Raw genomic sequence first — 19062 nt, 5'->3', positions numbered from 1 at the left:
ATCCATTCATTATAGAACTCATTAATGGAATTGAAAACTGGATTTCTCTACAACAGGCAGACAATCCTCTCTGTGAGTTTGTCATCCATATCGTGGTAGGACACATCCTTAATACGTCTATTTCATGCAGCTGGTAGAGCTTTACTCTGCGAACTAACATCAGGGCCTGAAACGTTGGGTCAGCAGGCAGGGGTGGGACCCACTCGCTGATGTGTAAAATAACACGTGATGACATTGGGCGTGCGCACCAACATCATGGCGCCTCATTCAGAATTTCAGTCCGGTGAGTGCGCACCGGAGTCGGCTGTGCCCCTGCCAAACTGTCAAAGGCCTATTATGGCCATTTAAGTTCCAGTTTAAATAATTACCATAGCTGCCTGTCCAACCTTAAGGTTAGCGGGCAGGCGAAGAGCCTAAGCGGCCTTCACATTTATCATAAAACCTCATCCACGGGCGGGATGAGGGTTCACGAAGGTTTTTAAACGTCAATAAAATTTTTAAATCAAATTCATAGACGTGTCCCAGCTCATGTGACACTGTCACATGAGGGGACATGATTCAAAATTTTTTTTTTCTTTATTTAAATTTTAAAAAATCAAACTAATCTCCCTGAGGCAGCTCCGAGCTTCAGGGGGATTTCCGCACTCTTTCCTGTGCGAAAGAGCACAGGCCCCAACTCAGCCTACACCCCCCCAGCCCGCACAGGGAGCGCTCAGTGTTTCTGGGTGCGCATCATGCTGGGCGGGCCTTAATTGACCCGCCCACCTAAAATGACGGCACGCAGCCGATTGCGGGTGGCGATCGGCTGCATGCCCACCTGTGCCCGCTCCCACCCAGCACCCCAACGGGGAGGAAATTCTCCCCCAGGGATAAGTATTTGAATAAAAACAAAAAATGCTGGAAAAATCCAACAGGTCTGACAGCATCTGTGGAGAGAAAGATAGAGTTAATGTTTCCAGTCCATATGGCTCTTCTTCAGCTCTCTGAAGAAGAGTCATATGGACTCAAAATGTTACCTGTTTTTTTTTCTCTCTTCAGATGCTGTCAGCCCTTCTGAGTTTTTCCAGCATTTTTTGTTTTTGTTTCAGATTTCCAGCATCCGCAGTATTTTGCCTTTATCTAAGTGTTTGAATACTTGAACAAGTATGAGAAACAATCAAGGAGGGTCAGCAAGGATCACTGAAAGGCAGGTCATGTCTGCCTAATCAACGACTTTATAGGGCAGATCACGAACAAGGTGGACCGGTAACTGGCTATCGATGTGGTCGATATAAACTTCCAGAAAACATTTGATAAGGTTGCACACAAGTGACTAATTGCAAAAAGGAAAGTTCATGGAATTGAAGGTAACCTTGTGACATTGTTAGTAATTGATTGGAGATTAGGAGACAGAGAGAAAGGGTATAAGTAATGTCTGTTTAGAAGGATGTGATAAGTACATTCACCAGGAATATGGGTGTAGTAAGTGTAAGTTAAACCTTTTCTTACTGTAATGGGGATCATGTGACTGCACAGATGAATCAGCCCTATGTGCAGGTAATCTTGGAGGCGGAGTTTTCCAGCCTTGGTCTTGGAACAAGCACATAGTTTCATGAGGAGATCTGTAAATAAAGTTTACTGTTTCTTACAAGAAACCTGCCCTGTACTCCGAGTTTATTACAATTGGTGACAAGAATAAGTAGTACCAACACAGCACCTTGCCTTGCGGCTGTGAATATTTTGATTTTTAAGCGAAGTGTTATGATGTGGAATTTGATGCATGCTAGACAGACCAAATCTACAAGGGAAACTTGGTCACGCTATCACAACAGTTTTTCAATTTGTGTTTTTTACGAGAAGATGTGTACACTGAATTCAGAAGTATTAAGCCCACCAAGATCTTTAGATATTTTTAAAAATTAAATTAAAATATTTATTAACGAAATATAAAAGATTTCAAGCACATACATAAGACCACAATTACTCACTACTATAATAACTCCTAAATTTCCGAATTAACCTGACCCCCAGCTATATCCCCTTTAAGGCAACAGTCCAGAATAGATTTTAGATTTAAAATAGAACCAACATGTTAACACAATACCCACTTGACAGTGGAATTCCAAATGGCTTTTCTCCAACTTCAGCAGAATCATGCACAAATGCTGGAGACTTCATTAAGGCTATTTCACACTCCTGTTAGATCTCACATGGCCTTTTGACACATAGCCTTTCATTCCCATTTATATATGTTTCTCTCATTTTAATATGTAAATTATATTGTTCCATAAGTCTTTGAAACTGTATCTTACTCATAATATAAAAACTTTTATGCTGCCAGCATTGTCCGTAACCTTTGGGAAAAATAAACACATTCCTTAGCCTTGCTTATCTGGCTAGTTGTAAATGGACCAAGATCCTTTTGAAATACAAATCTCTTCATTTATCTAAAAATGCAAATTCCCTTCACATCTTACAGCCTCCATGTTTACTCATTAGCATGTCAAGCGCCTAGCTTCTTTTGATGATTTCAAGCTTACAGCTTACTTGACTCCAGATGTAATTAAATTACACACTGATCCAACTATACTTAACCCCATAAACCTACTTCACAATAAACCAGAAAACTATTATGAAAATTATCATACTTTGATCATAGGAAGAAAGAAAATGTATGCTTACCAGCACTGCCTCACTTTGGCAGAATTGACCTGTATGACTCATCCATTGAGAGCTGGAGTCAGTACGTAGAGAAGTCAGGTTTCTACTTTGTGGCTAATGAAATAACAGTGGAGGAGAAACAGAAGGCAATTTTCCTAAATGTCTGCACGAGCAAAATGTATAACCCAATCCATAGTTTAATGGCACCAAACGTGCAAAATTCCAGATCCTTCTCCTAGCTAATCAACCTCATGAAGGGACATTTTCAGCCTAAACCCCCTGTGATCATGCAAAGGTTCAAGTTTAACTCTCGAGTAGTGAGTCGATCGCAATGTACATCATGAAGCTAAAACAGCTAACAGAGCACTGTGACTTAGGTAATACTTTAAATAACATTTTGTGACATTGTTTAGTTTGTGGCTTAATGACAATGCCAATCAGCGCCATTTACTTGCAGAATTTGTTTTGACCTGAAATGCACCATGGAGATAGCGTAAGCAATTGAGAGGCTGAGAGGGACTCACAGGCTTTGCAGAGTGTGCAACATGGCGCCGTTCTGCAGTTATAGTGGGAACCTACTGCCGGGCATGCTACCAATACCTAGGAGGCAACCATAAAGTGGGGCATTGTCCCTACCACTCAAAAAGCAAAATAAATACTGGGAGCAGCTCACCAGTAATCCAGAAATTAAAGTGTTATCGAAGTGGGGGTAATCATGTACCAGAAATCTGCAGTTTTAAAGAGGCAGAATGCCATTACTATCACAAAAAAGGCCATGTTGTAAAACTGTGCAGGACAAGATGAAGGCAACCATTCAGACTGCAGGCCAAGTTAAATGGAAGTGCACAATATAGATGAACCAGAAGCTGCTGATCCTGATATCTATTCCCTATGCAATTTTAAGGCCAGGTAAACTGAACCCAGTGACTGTTACCCTTCAAGTAAATGGGAAGCCTCTAGTCATGGAGGTTGACACAGGACCATCGACCACAGTGGTGGGAGAACACATCTTTAAATATCTCAAGAAGGTACCCAGCCATTGAGTTTGGAGCAAACCACAGCTCAGCTAAAAACATATACTGGAGAGGCAATACAGGTGAAAGGCATCGCCTCTGTACCTGTATCCTACAGGCAACAGACAGCCTAGCTGTCAATAATTGTTGTAACAGGTGAAGGACTTAGCCTTCTGTTGAAGGAAATCAAACTAAACTGGTCAGAAATTTTTCAGGTCAGGACAGGAGGAATTTCTGAGTTGCTAAAAAAGTACGACAGAGTATTCCAATATGAGTTGGGGAAAATCAAAGGTCTACAAGCTAAAATGTATGTGGATTCTGAAGCAACACCCCAATTTTTTAAAACAAGGCCCGTGCCTTATGCCCTGAAGGGAAAGGTGGGTGTGGAATTGTGCCGTTTGGAGAAGTTAGGAATAATCCGGCCAGGCCAATTTTCAGATTGGGCAGCACCCATAGTCCCTGTGATGAAACCTGATCAAACCATTCGCATCTGTGGAGATTGTGAATTAACTATGAACAAGACTGCAAAATTATACAAATACCCAATCCCAAGGATTAAAGACCTGTGCACTAAACGTGCAGGAGGAGGATTCTACACTAAAGTAGACATGAGCCAGCCAATACCAACGGCTACAACTGGACAACACATCAAGCGGGTATGTCACCATAACCATACACAACAGCCTATACCAATATACATACCTACCCTTTGGTGTGTCATCTGTCTGTGCGCTTTTCCAAAGAACCATGGAAAGCCTATTGCAAGGACTTTCCCGAGCCAAAGTGTCCCTGAATTTTGTCCTGATCACAGGATCCACAGAAGCAGAACATTTTGCCAACCTGGAAGAGGTTCTGAAGAGATTTCTGGAGGCTGGTATACATTTGAAAAAAGAGAAGTGCACTTTCCAAGTGACTAAAGTCATGTATTTGGGTCACTGAATGGATGCCCAAGGGTTGCATTCATGAGAGGAGAAAGTCAGGGCAATCAAGGAAATGCCATTTCCTACCAACTCAAGCTCAAGTCTTTTTTGGGCATGATAAATTATTATGGTCACTTCTTGTCTAATTTATCTACTGAGTTAGCCCTGTTACACTTATTATTGAAGAAGAACCACAGATGGTCACAGAATCACAGAAAATGAAGGCTTGACAATCATATTTGGAGTAAAGAAGTTCCATCAATATTTGCACGGTCCACACTTCACCATAGTGTCAGATCACAAACCACTGTTGGGTTTGTTTAGTGAAGATAAGGCAATTCCACTGATAGCCTCTTAGAATTCTAAGATGGGCTTTAATTTTGTCAGCATACAAGTACACTTTTTATGCAGCGTCCGGGTGTGCATATAACAAATGCAGACGCCCTGAGTCATCTCCCTTTGTCAGATAGTATTACCAGTACCACAAGGGGTAGTACTTGTGTAGAATTTCCTGGACTCCTCATCAGCCTGCGCGAGACAGTTAAAAAATTGGACAAACCGGGATCCAATTTTAGCAGAGTCCAAGACCAGATATTGCAAGAATGGTCAAATGCACAAGTCTCTGAAGAATTAAAACCATTCTATGCCCGTAAACCTGAACTGAGTTATCAAGATGGTATCGTGTTATGGGGAGTAAGGGTCATTGTCACATGATCCCCACAATAGTATGAAAGATTTAACTTACAATTACTACATTCTTGTGCAAGGAAGAGAACCATTATTGGAAGAACTTCATAGTGCGCATGGTACTTCGAAAATGAAGATGCTCACATAAAGTTATATCTGATGGCCAGGTATAGACTGTGATATAGAAAACATGGTGAAACACTGTCTCCAGTATCAGCAACAACAGGACTTGCCCGTTTCAGCTCCATTGCATCCATGGGCGTGGCCTGGCCGACCCTGGGTTAGACTATATATAGACTACGTCGGTCATTTCTAGGCACTGTGCTTCTTGTGATCATCGAAGCATATTCAAAGTGGATGAATGTTTATGAAGTGAGATCACCTACATTGTGTGCAACCACTGAAAAACTGTGCCAGAGTTTCAGTGTTCATGGTTTACCTGAAGTTATTGTGTTAGATAATGGTACTGCTTTCACTGGTACTGAATTCCAAAGATTTGTAAAGTTAAACAGGATTAAACAGGTCAGAACAGCACCACATCCTCCCTCATCCAATGAGTTGGCAGAAAGAGCAGTATAATCTTTTAAAGCAGGTATGAAGAAACTGTCCGAGGGAACGTTAGAGACACAAAGTTCAACTATTGTACAACTCCTCCTGCAACCACAGGCTCAACACCTGAGTTGCTAATGAAATGTCGACTTCATACAAGATTGAGTCTAGTATTCCGTAACTTAGAGGGAAATGTGGAGGAAAACCAGAGTAGTCAGAAAGTGAATCATGATGTTCACAGAAAAGGTCGAGAATTTACTGTGGGAGGGGCAGATGTTGCACGATGTTTTGTAATTGGACCGAGATGAGTCCCTGGTACAATCGTCTCTGAAACAGAACTTCTGTCATATTGTGTGGAAGTGGAAAACAGGATTGTTGGAGAAACCCTCCAACAACTAGTTAATCCACCTGAAATCAAAATCTAACTTTTGATCGCTGAGATGTCAAATCGACAAAGAATAGACATACCCGATGTCTCTGTTGAAGTAAATAATTCGGAACTGCCATTGTCTAAAGATGTTCCAAACATTGCAGTTCCTGGTCTAGTCGACCCAATGGAAGAACCTTCAGTTGTGGAGTCGCATCGCTCTATTTGAACCTGAAAACCTCCTCAAAGACTAAGTTTATAATTGCATGAACTGTATATAATTGTATATAATATGGGTTAAGATATTTTTGTAAATAAGAGGGTAAAACAAAATTACTGGGAGAGGAATGTAGTAATTGTAAGTTATAGCTTTCATACTATTATGGGGATCATGTGACTGTACAGACGAATCAGCCCTAAGCATGGGTAATGTTAGGGGCGGAGCTTTCTAGCCTTGGAACAAGCATGTAGCTTCATCAGGAGTCTGTTAATAAAGTTTACTGTTTCTTACAAGAAATCCGTCCTGCGCTCCAAGTTTATTACAATGGGTATCAGCATTTCACCATAAAAATCAATGGCTTGGAGAAGAAATTAAAGAGTTTTATATCCAAATATGCAGATGACAGTAAATTAGGTGGCGAATTAATTTGTGAAGATGGGAGCAGGAAGTTATAAAGGGAAATAGGCAGATTCAATGAATGGTCAAGGCTTTAGCAGGTAGAGTTCAATGTGGGGGAAGTGGGAGGATCTGAGGAAGATAATTCTGAATATTTTCATAATGGGGAGAGAGTAAGCATTCTGGAGGAATCTTGCTGAAAGCTACTGTGCATGTCCACAAAAGTAATCAAAACGGTTAACAGAAAGTTGACCTCTATCTCAAGGATACAAAGAAGACAAGATCCAGAGTCTTAATTAGACCCCCAGCTGGAGTACTTTGCTCAAATTCGGAAACTGAACCTCAGGAAAGACATATGAGCCTTGGAAAGGGTGCAGCAAGATTCACCAGAATGAAACCAAGGTTACAAAGGGTTAATAAAACAGAAAATGCTGGTAAAACTCATCAGGTCTGGGAGCATTTGTGGAGAGAGAAACAGAGTTAACGTTTTGAGTCCATATGACCCCTTTTCAGAGCTAAAGAGATATTTTTTGGCATCATGCTGGAGTTGGCAGAAATGATGGAGGAGGATCCTTTGAATGCGGAGGCTGGTGTGGTGAAAAGTGAGGACTGCGGGGACCCTCTTATGGTCCTGGGGGGAGGGGAAGGGGTGAGGGCAGAGGCATGGGAGATGGGTCGGACGTGATTAAGGGCCCTGTCAACCACAATGGGGGGAGACTCGGTTAAGGGAAAAGGAAGACATGTTAGAAGTGCCATTTTGGAAGGTGGCATCATCGAAACAGAAGTGACAGAGGAACTGAGAGAATGGGATGGAGCCCTTACAGGAAGCAGATGTGAGGAGCTGTAGTCGAGGTAGATGTGGAAGTTGATAGGCTTGTAATATGTATTGGTGGACAATCTATCACCAGAAATTGAGACAGAGAGGTCAAGGAAGGGAAGCGAAGGGAAGTGTCAGAGATGGACCATGTGAAGGTGAGAGAGGGGTGGAAATTGGAAGCAAAATCATTAAATCTTTCTAAATCCAGACAAGAGCATGAAGCAGCACCGGAACAGTCATCGATGTACCAGAGAAAGAGTTGTGGGAGGGGTCCTGAGTAGGACTGGAACAAGGAATGCTCCACATACCCCATAAAGAGACAGGCATATCTGGGGCCCAAATGGGTACCTAGAGCCACACCTTTTATTTAGAAGAAGTGAGACAAGTTAAAGGAGAAATTGTTCAGTGAGAGAACAAGTTCAGCCAGATGGGGGAGAGTGTTGATGGATGAAAATTGTTTGGGTCTCTTTCAAGGAAGAAGCAGAGAGCCCTCAGACCACCCTGGTGGGGGATGGAGGTGTAGAGAGATTGGACATCCATGGTGAAGAGGAGGCAGTTAGGACCAGGGAACTAGAAATTGTTGACATGACATAGGGCATCAGAGGAATCATGGGTGTAAATGGGACGAGGCTGGACAAGGGGAGAGAGAACGGAGTCAAGATAGGGAGAAATGAGTTCCGTGAGGCAGGAACAGGCTGACATGATCGATCTACCGGGACAGTCCTGTTTGTGGATTTTGGGAAGGAAGTAGAAACGGGCTGTCCGAGGTTAGGAGACTTTGAGGTTGGAAGCTGTGGAGGGAAGATCTTCAGAGGAGATGAGGTCAGCGACAGTCCTGGCAACAATGGCTTGATGTTTGATGGTGAGGTCATAGGCCAGGGAGGAAGTATCTGAGAGTTGGTGCTCAGCCTCTGTGAGGTAGAGGTCAGTATGCCAGACAACAGTAACACCATTGTCAGCAGGTTTGATAACAAAGTCAGGATTGGACTTGGGAGAACAGAGTGCGGCAAGTTCAGGAGGAGACAGGTTGGAGTGGGTGAGAGGAGCAGAGAAATTAAGATGGCCAATGCCGCGCTGACAGTTCTCAATGAAAAGATCAAGAGCAGGTAAGAGGTTAGAGGGAGGGGTCCAGGTGGAAGGAGAATACTGGAGGCAGGTGAAAGGATCCGTTGAACAGGGGGAGGACTCCTGCCCGAAGAAGTGAGCACGGAGACTAAGGCAATAGAAGAAGAGTTCAGCATCGTGCCAAAACTGAAATTCATTGAGGTGAGGGCGTAGGGCGATGAAACTGAGTCCTTTGCTGAATGAAGAACATTCAGCATCAGAGAGAGGAAGGTCAGAAGGTATAGTGAATACATGGCAAGGTTTAGAAGGGCGGGAAGGGGTGGAGAGTGCTGGATAGGCATTGGTATCAATAAAATGTTGGAGCTTGCCTCCTTTAACACCTGAAAGGAAGAGGAAAAGTTTCTGGCTAAGGCATTGGATGAGACGAAGAATAAAATGAAACTGGGGACAAGGACAGCTTTGAGATAGGATGAGTCAGTGTTGCTGGAGAGAGAGGATGAGTGTGTATATATGGCAGCGCACGGCACTGAGAGTGGATCTCAAGATGTGGTGAGAACAGCACTCTGAGGAACCCTCGGGTGTATTCGCTTGAGTTTAGAAGGCTAATGGATAACCTATTAAAATAGATCATGCTTGAAATATAAAGGGATTCAATAAGATCATTGCAGAGAAACTATTTGTTTTGGTGGGAAAATCCAGATGGTGGGAGTGGGAAACAATATTAAAATTAGAACTGGTCAATTAGGAGTGAAAAGGGAAGCCTTTTCTCATGCAGAATGCAATGGAAATCTGGATCTCATTCCCCCACAGAGCTGATGTTTTTATTCATTCAAGGGGCGCATGCATTGTTGGCAAGGCCAGCATTTCTTGCCCTTCCCTAATTGCCTCTGAATTGACCATTTCAGAGGCCAGTTAAGAGTCAACTACTTCACTGTAGATCTGCCATCACACGTGGGCCAGACCAGATAAGAATGGCAGATTTCCTTCCCTAAAAGGGAAGAATGTTCCTTAAGTGAATTAGATAGCCAGGTGAGTTTTTGCAACAACCAATGGTAGCATCATCAGTCACCATTACTGAGACTAGCTTTTGATTCTGGACTCTTTAATTGAATTCAAATTTCACCAGCTGCTTTGGTGGAATTTGAACCCACACCTCCAGAGTATTAACCTGGGCTGCTGGATTACTAGCCTGGTGGTATTACCACTACTGCACCATCTCCCCTTGAAGATATTGGGACAATTGGAGTTTTCAAGATTGAGATCAATAGATTTTTGTTAGGTAAAGGTAGCAAAGGATTTGGAGTAGAGATGGGTAAATGCAGTTGAGGTAAAGATCTAATTGAACAGGACAGCAGGCTCAAGGGACTGAATGGCTTTATCCTCTTCCTATCTTCCTACTTAGTCAACCATATGTTGTTGCTTGGTTTACCAGGGGACAAACACATTGGAAAGGAATCTAAATAAAGCAACAAGACTGATAATGTGTCCTAGAAATAAACAGTGCTGAAGAAATATAGTTTGGCAAATGAGTCTGTTATGAATCTGTTCTCACTGGGAATGGCACCAACAGGGAGAATCAGCGTGAGGCGATGAGCCAAGTTTTAGGATGATGAAGATAATCAGCAGGACAGTTGTGGGAAGCATTTTGTATTGAACCAGAAATAAAACCTAGGAGAGTAATTACAAGAAACCAAGCCAACCATATCTAAAAGAGTAACTATTTCATGACTTCCCTTCCACAGGAAACATGTTTTACTAGTGGTGACAAGTCCATCTCAAGAGAGATTGCTGACATTGGGCATGTGGCAGTAGCTAGTGTGTTCTCAGTTTTAAAATTACATGGTGAGGTACTTGTGTGCGAACACTCAGCACTCATCTGGAAATTCCTCCCTCCAATTTTTTTTAGTAGGGGCACTAACCCATTCACTTTACATGCCAGTATATGGGTGGCAAATGAACCATACAATGTCATGTCACCTCCACTGAGCAAGACTCCATGTGTTGGGAAAACAAAGTTTTGAAGAGCAGGAGGGATGAGGTATATTTGAAGGCCACTTTTAGGCCGGGATATTCTGGCCCCACCCGCTGCTGCGATCTTCTGGTCCTGCCGAAAATCAATGGACTTTTAGCTGGCTCGCTGCATCCCATGTGGCAGGTCCTGCCATGGCAAGGCCAGAAAATCCGAGCCATAGTTTTATCACCATCCTCTATCCAAGATCAGTCACACTTACGAATGAGAATTCTTCAAGCGGGAACCAGGTCAAATACAATAGGTTGAGAGTGTAAGTGCAGAGGAAAATGTGACTGGCAAAGAGAGAATATGAGACCAGAATAGCAGTCAACATACATACGAACATACGAATTAGGAGCAGGAGTAGGCCACTCGGCCCCTCGAGCCTGCTCTACCATTCAATAAGATCATGGCTTATCTGATTGTAACCTCAACCCCACAGTCCTGCCTACCACCCCACCCCCCCTCCTCCCCACCCCCACCCCAATAACCTTTCACTCCCTTGTTAATCAAGAATCTATCTAGCTTTGCCTTAAAAATATTCAAAGGCAACATAAAAGGGAACCCTAAAATCTTGTACCAGTATGAACATGTAGCAAGAGCTGGAATAAGTCCTATTAGGGACAAAAGGGGTGATATAAATTTAGAAATGAAGGGCAAGGCTAGAATATTTAATGAGTGCTTTGTACCAGTGTTTGCTGAGGAAGAGGATGCCAATAAACTATTGGCTGAGGTGGAAATGGTAAAAGTAATAGATTCGGTGAAAATTGAGAGGATGGAGGTACTGGAACGGTTGGCAATGCTGAGATTGAATACGTTGCCTGGTCTGGATGGCTTACATCCCAGGTTGCTAAAGGAAATGAGGGTCGAGAAAGTGGAAGGGCTTGCCTTAATCTTCCAATTGCTAAAAAAAGAGACATGTCTGAGCTTTTCATCTTCCACTCCTCAGGACACTTACAAGAATGCCAATATAAGCGGGAAAACAACAATTTATATATATGTGAAGAGAATGCTGATTGGTCGTCAAGTGGTGTTGCCATGGGGAATGCACCACTGATGGTGAATGACAGTTAACTGGTCGATTGGTCGTCAAGTGGTGTTGCCATGGGGAATGCACCACTGATGGTGAATGATGGTTAACTGCCAAGCATTGTTTGAAATTTAAGCCCAGGCAGCTTGACCCTGATTGGTCAAGGCATTGCCCTGAGGAATGAGTCAGCGAATGGCTGTCACTTATTTTGCTTAGCTGAAACAGGCACAGTGTATGGACATGTTCTTTCTGTCTGCAAAGAACAGGGCCCTGTATATTAATATGTGTAGCTTCCAGTATATGCAAATGTGCCACATTGCAAGCCTGACTGCCAATATTAAATTAGTTGTCAGCATAATTCTTAACACACTGATGATTATTTAGCAAATGTTGTCCAATCACGGCATCACATCTAATGTTGGGCACTGTGTTTTGAGATTTGTAAGCACAGGATAGTTGGGTACAGCATGTACCCTGCCCATTGCGAACAGCAGCTGGGACATGCTGTTTGGTATGATCTGCCAGTCTTTGTGATGTACAGCCTACATACCTAGCATTACACTGGCGCTGAAATTCATATATCACATTGCTCATTTGTGTGAGAGGAAGAATGTCTTTTTGGCTTGATGACAGCATCCTGTTAATAGTGAATACCACTCCTGTTGCTAGTGCATAGTAGCAGCGTGAAACAGCTAGCTTCACCTGTTGCTCAAAGTTGCTTAAGTGACAGCCATTCACTGGCTCATTCCTCAGGGCAATGCCTTTACCAATCAGGGTCAAACTGCCTGGTTTGAATTTCAAACAATGCTTGGCAGTGAACTGTCAGTCACCATCAGTGGTGCATTCTCCATGGCAACACCACTTGCCAACCAATCAGCACTCTCTTCACATACAATATAAATTGTTGTTTTCCCCGTTATATTGGTATTATTGTGAGTGTCCTGATGAGTGCAAGATGAAAAGAATTGGCATGTCTCTTTTTTCAGAAATACACAAGTCCTGTACTACCAAACGATTAATCTTCCAATCTTCCCCAGATATGACAGAGATGCCAGAGGATTGGAGAATGGCAAATGTGACACCATGATTCAAGAGAGAGTTTAAAGACATTCCTGGCAATAATAGGCCAGTTGCTTTAACATCAACAGTGGGTGAGGTTTTAGAAAAAGTAATCAGCAAAAATTGAACAGACACCAGGAGGGGTGTGAGTTAATTAAAGAGAGCCAGCATGGATTTGTAAAAGGCAGATTGTTCTTGACTAATCTAACTGAATTTTTTGATGAAGTAACAAAGAATGTTGATAAAGGAAATGCAATGGAAGTTATCTGTAAGGATTTTAAGGAAGCATTTGTCAAAGTACCACATAAGAGGCACATTAACCAAACTGGAGTAGGAGGGTAAGTGTCAATTAGGATAAAAAAATAAATTGGCTTAAGGACAGGAAACAGTGACTCATGGTAAATAGTTTTTTTTCAGACTGGAGGATGATAGACAGTGGTGTTTTCCTAGAGTCAGTGTTAGGATATATATATATTTTTTTGATATAAATGCAAATGACTTGGATATTGAAGTGCAGAGTAAAATTTCACAATTTGTCGATGATCCCAACTTGGTGGAATGACAAACAGTGAGGATGATACCAATTGACTGCATCAGGATAGTTAAGCTTGCAGAATGGGCAGGTTAAATTAATACAAAGAAGCATAAGGTGTTGCATTTTGACAGAAGGGCTAGGGAGAAGCAATGTAGACTTAATGGCACCACGTCCAAGGACAGAGGGACCTGGGGGTGCATGTGCATCCATTATTGATGGTGGCCGCCCATATTGAAGGAATGGTTAGTTAAGCATATTGGGCTTGAGATTCATATATATAGCCGATGAGTACAAAAGCAGGGAAGTTATGCCGAAGCTTTATAAAACTCTGATTAGGCCCCTACTCGGGTATTGTGTCTGGTCACCACACTTTAGGAAGGATATGAGGCTCCTTGAGAGGGTTCAGAGGAGATTTATCAGGAATGGGGGATTTTAGCTACAAGGTCAGGTTGGAGAAGATGGAGCTGTTCTGTTTATAGCAAAGAAGGTTGAGGGGAGATTTGATAAAGGTGTGCAGGATTGTGACAGGTTTAGGAAAGGTAGACCATTAGTTGATGGTACAAGGATTGGGGAGGGTGGGGGACACAGATTTAAGATTTTGGACAAGCGATATAGTGGGAATGTGAGGAAGAAAAGCTTTATTCCGCAGGTGGTAATGACCGGAAGCTTGCTGCCCATGAGGGTGGTGAAAGTGGAGACGAGCCATAATTTCAAAAGGAAATTGGATGGGCACTTGGGGGAAATAAGCTTGCAGGGTTACAGGAATAGAGCAGGGGAATGGGATTGTATTGCTCTTTGGAGAGCTGGCATGGACTTGATGGGCTGAATGGTCTCCTTCTATGCCCTAAATGACTGTATGGGCTGGATTTAGTCAATCTGACGGGATTTTCGCCCACTGGTCAGAGAACCGATGGCAAACACCCGACTGTTCCATGGAGGAGATCTGATGCTATTAATTGCCTTTCAGGCACTTAAGTGGCCACCAACGGGACTTCCTCGGGATTCATGGCCCCAGTTGCGGAAACCCCGCCTGCTGAAAGCTGTCAGCCAATCAGAGGGAGCAGTGGTAGCTACCGGCAATGCACCCACCCTAGGCCCAGGAACACCGAGGGACCCAGATAAGTGAGGGTAAAATGGAGATCATGGGGTGGTGGGGTAACAGGAGGGGGAGCAGGAGCAGGGGGGTCGGACAAAAAGGCAAGTGCATGGCTTTCAGGGACCCCCCCCATTTTATAAGGTCTCTCAATCAGACACTGAGTGCCTAATAATGAAAGGCCCCTCCCTTGGAGGCTGCTGGCAAGCCCAGCATTATGGATGTCAATTGGCTCATTAACATTTACTATCAGCCGCTCCCACCCACTGCCTTAATTGGGGTGGTTTTTCCACCGCTGGGAGATTGGCGTGGGGCATCTCCTGACATAAATGGGCCTGGCCACTATGGTCTGCATTAAATCCAGGCTTATGATTCTGTGAATCCACGAGAAGACAGGCAAACAGTCTATAGACCTTCTGTCGAAGGGTCATGAGGACTCGAAACATCAACTCTTTTCTTCTCCGCCGATGCTGCCAGACCTGCTGAGTTTTTCCAGGTAATTCTGTTTTTGTTTTTGTTTTGGATTTCCAGCATCCGCAGTTTTTTTGTTTTTATAGACCTTCTGTATTGGCCCTCAGCCTGGGAGCTGCATTAGAGCAGCCCAGGCTAGTCCCCCTTCAGATATGATCACCTTTTTTGTGAGGCAGTACATGACTTCTGCTCACAATCAACAAAGAATAACCTTGCTAAGCTCAATAATTCAGAACAAGGGAGATGACAACCAACTCTGTAAATTTGCTGTAACACCACTTTATTCATCAATAACAGGCCTTTAAATGGAACATACTTCCAAATATGAAAATCCTGGCATTATGAAATTTCTCTTAAAGTTCTCATTAATCATTAAAATTAGGTCAATTTCTCCCCGGGTGGCATGCCTGTACATTTTACTGTTTCGGTTTCATTGGACTCGGGCCATGACTTTCAGCTAAGCACACTGCCCCCTGCCCATCTCAGTCACACCTGCATGTAGTTATCACTCCAGCCACTCCAACAACTAGGACAGATGAACTAGTTTGCCAATGTGTTAAAAAGTACTTAGCCTGAGGTAAAGCAGAGCATGTTTATGGAACGTGTCAACTGTTGCAACAGCAGATCGAACATTCCAAAGAGTTGTCCAAATGTCATGAAATGTTGCCATAAAATGAACGACAATGGTCTTAAAGCTAGCTACGACATTTTGTTATACTTCAGAATTTCTTGCCAAGAATTTTGGGATTGATTTTCTGCTAATTTACTGCCCAATTTTAGACAATTCAAGGGCAGGCTGGGCAGGAAATCAGTCAGCGACTGGAGCGGACAAGGCAAATTGAACACACCTGCCCAAGTTTGGGCAGACACATTCAATGACATAGATATGGCCAAGTGAAGGCACACAATGCATTTCCCATCGTTAGTGCCTTAACAATGCTGGTCAATAGGTACCCAGTGTGGCCATAGCTGGGGAGAGGCAATCTACAGTTTAGCTCCTCTCACTCTCCCGCACCCACCATCCCCCCACACCCAACCTGCCTCCCCAACGGAACTGTCAGGGAACCTTAAACTTTTCGTAAGAAAGAAGGGCTGCATTTATGGAGTGCCCTTCACAGCCACAGGACATCCGAAGTGCTTTACAGCCAATGAAGTAGTTTTGAAGTGTATTCACTGCTGTAATGCGGGAAACATAACAGCTAATTTGTGCACAACAAGCTCCCAGAAGCAGCAATGTGATAATAACCAGATAATTTGCTTTTGTGATGTTGGTTGAGGGGTAAATATTGCACAGGAATCTGTGGTTGCTCCCTTGGTCTTCTTTGAAATAGTTCCATGGGGTCTTTTACAACCACTTGAGAGGGCAGATGGGGCCGGTTTGAGGTCTCATCCTGAAGGACAGTGCCTCCGACAGTGCAGCACTCCCTCAGTACGGCACTGGAGGAGTGTCAGCCTTGATTATTGTGCTCAAACTCAGGAGTGGGACGATGAACCCAGCACCTTCTGACTCAGAGGTGAGAGTGCTGTCACCTGAGCCATGGCTGACGGTCCACGTCACTCAAGTGGAGGAGATGTGTTTCATCGCAAATCCCAGAGGCAGGAATCTCACCGAGCACCTACTAAGAACATTCTAATGGTGTTGGAGATGAAGGTCAATGAAAGGCCCATTTAACTGGTGGAAAAGCTGCCATGTAGTACTTACAGCAGGATTCCTGCCCATAGGAAAATCTGAGCCACTTTATATTAAATGAGGATGACATAACTGCAGTGGAAAAGAAGAATAGTAAAACAGGCTAAATCTCCATCTTCCTGAAAAGCAGGAGGAAAAAAATATTCAGCAAGAAATTGTGCCTCTCCTGTAAACAATTATATTTGTGTATTTGTAGGCCTTCATGGCTTCCCTGAGAATCTAATTGCTTCATGTGAGGTCAATATGTTCAGTACAAGCCAGCTTAAAGCTTAAAGCAAGCCTTCATATATTGAGTTACTGCATCTGCGGTACATTATTTACATGAACAACAGTCTTCTCTAAAATATTCTTGCTTCATATCAACCAGGCACAGTGAAATCTTAGCCAGGAACTAATGGCTTTAGCGAACTGAGAATTTAGGAATATGAAAGACTCACTGTAACATAACCTGTGCGTCTGGCTGTGATTTGGGATAGCATGCAGTGCAGCTCAACATGCTGGATGACATAAAGTAATGAAAAATATATACTGAAGAGCCTATCTGAATTTAAACAAAGAATAAAATACATTGATAATTTATCACTATTTATCACAATGTATTCATTGTGTTATGTCTTTATTCCAGATAAGACTCAGCCATCTCAGACTACCCCTGTAGGTTTGCCCTTCCTCCCTGCAGAATGGACCATCTGTTTAATTGAGTAATATCTTGAGTATTACTGGAAAAAAGAGACAAGCTGTTGAAGCTTTTCATCTTGCACTCATCAGGATAGATACACGAATGTCAAATTTCAAAGGGAGCAACAATTTGTACCGCATGAGAAAAGGATGCTGATTGGTTGGCAATCCTGGGTACTAAGAATTACACTAACAACCAATTTAGGATTATCTGTCAGGCTCGCAATGTGGCTCATTTACACATGCTAGAAGCTACATATTCATATGCATGGACCTGTCTTCTGCCAGCAAAAGGAACATGTCCAGGCATTGCACTTTTTTGAATTAAAAGCATAAGGGCAATAATGCCCTGATGCATTCTCCATAGTAATGCTGCAATCAATCAGAGCTGACTTGTCAACCAATCAGCATCCTTTTCTTATAGAGTATAAATTGCTGCTGCCTTTGAAATTTGGCATTCATGGTCTGTCCTGAATACTGCAAGACGATAAGCTTTGACAGTATATCTCTTTTTTCAGCAATGATCAACATCTAGGTGACTTGTAATGAGCGCAGGGGATTAGACAGAAACCCTCCATCATGGTGTGGCATCTGGTGTATCACGTCTTCAAATAATCTTCATTGACTTTAGAAAGGCTCAAATAAAAATTGTACTCAACGGTGGCTGAGGTTATTAACTGCCAAACAGAGTTATTAAACTTTGAAAGAACAAAGTCAGTGGCATATTATGGATTTAGAATAGCTGGAATCTTAACTGTCCTTCCCCAGACAATAACATAAGATTTTCATCTGCTACATGAAATTGGATCCAGAGCTGAACAAGAATCAATAACCTTGAAATTCCTCAGGGCCTACACTGCCAGCCTAAATGCTTCTTGCCCATTCCCCAACCCCCCCAGCCTCCTCCACACTCTGCCCCATCATATCTGCCCACTGTTACAGAGACCCCATCCCAAATCTGAGGGGCAATCTCATTGTTTTGGCAGACTGTTGGTCCATGCAGAAGTGCTTCACTGACACTCACCCTTACCCAACCTGTTCCTCTCTGGTAAGGCAGACCTGAATCTTGTTCCTGTTCTCCAGTTCCTTCACAAATAGGGTCAGCAATCCTCCAGGATTACTCTGGGGAGTCCAGGAATTAAAGGCTCATCTCTGATAATTGGATCGCAAGACAAGAGTTGAAGTATGAAACAAATCCTTTTCTTGATGACAGGCTTATTTACAGGATGCAGCACTACATATATCTGCCTCCTATCTACTAACCCAGTGTCTCAGCAGTCTCCCTTTACATTTGTTCAAGATACTTAATCAGTCAATACCCTCTGCTTGTTTATCCTTAACCTTAATAATACAAATAATGTAACATTAACAATCTCCAGGTCACTGCGATGAGCAACCAGGGAGAAAAAGCATAAGGTCATGAGAAAAAAAATCTTCTCTTTTCATTGAATAATTTCGCTTCTTATTAATAGAAATATTGGTGATGGGGAAAATTTCAGTTTGATTGGGCCAGGCAGTTAGAGATGTGAGATGGTCATACAATGAAGCCTTTAGGAGTACTTTCAACCACAGTTGGCACTCTTACGCTTAAGGCCCTACTGGGACAAATGGGGAAAATATGGTCTGCCCATAAATAAATGTCCTTTCCTCCCATTAGTAGTAGCCCTATCAGGAACAATATTACCTGTCCAAGCCTCCTCGCATGTATAATTAGCATCTTCGGAAGAATTGTAATGGGTCAGACTCCCTTGTTCCAGCTGTAATTCTGCTTCATTCTACCCCATTTACAGGAGGAGAGGTTAACTTCTGTCTGCCCCACCC

The sequence above is a fragment of the Carcharodon carcharias genome, chromosome 18 (genome assembly GCF_017639515.1).
Source record: "Carcharodon carcharias isolate sCarCar2 chromosome 18, sCarCar2.pri, whole genome shotgun sequence".
NCBI classification, from domain to species: domain Eukaryota; kingdom Metazoa; phylum Chordata; class Chondrichthyes; order Lamniformes; family Lamnidae; genus Carcharodon; species Carcharodon carcharias.
This window is presented reverse-complemented; position numbering follows the sequence as displayed.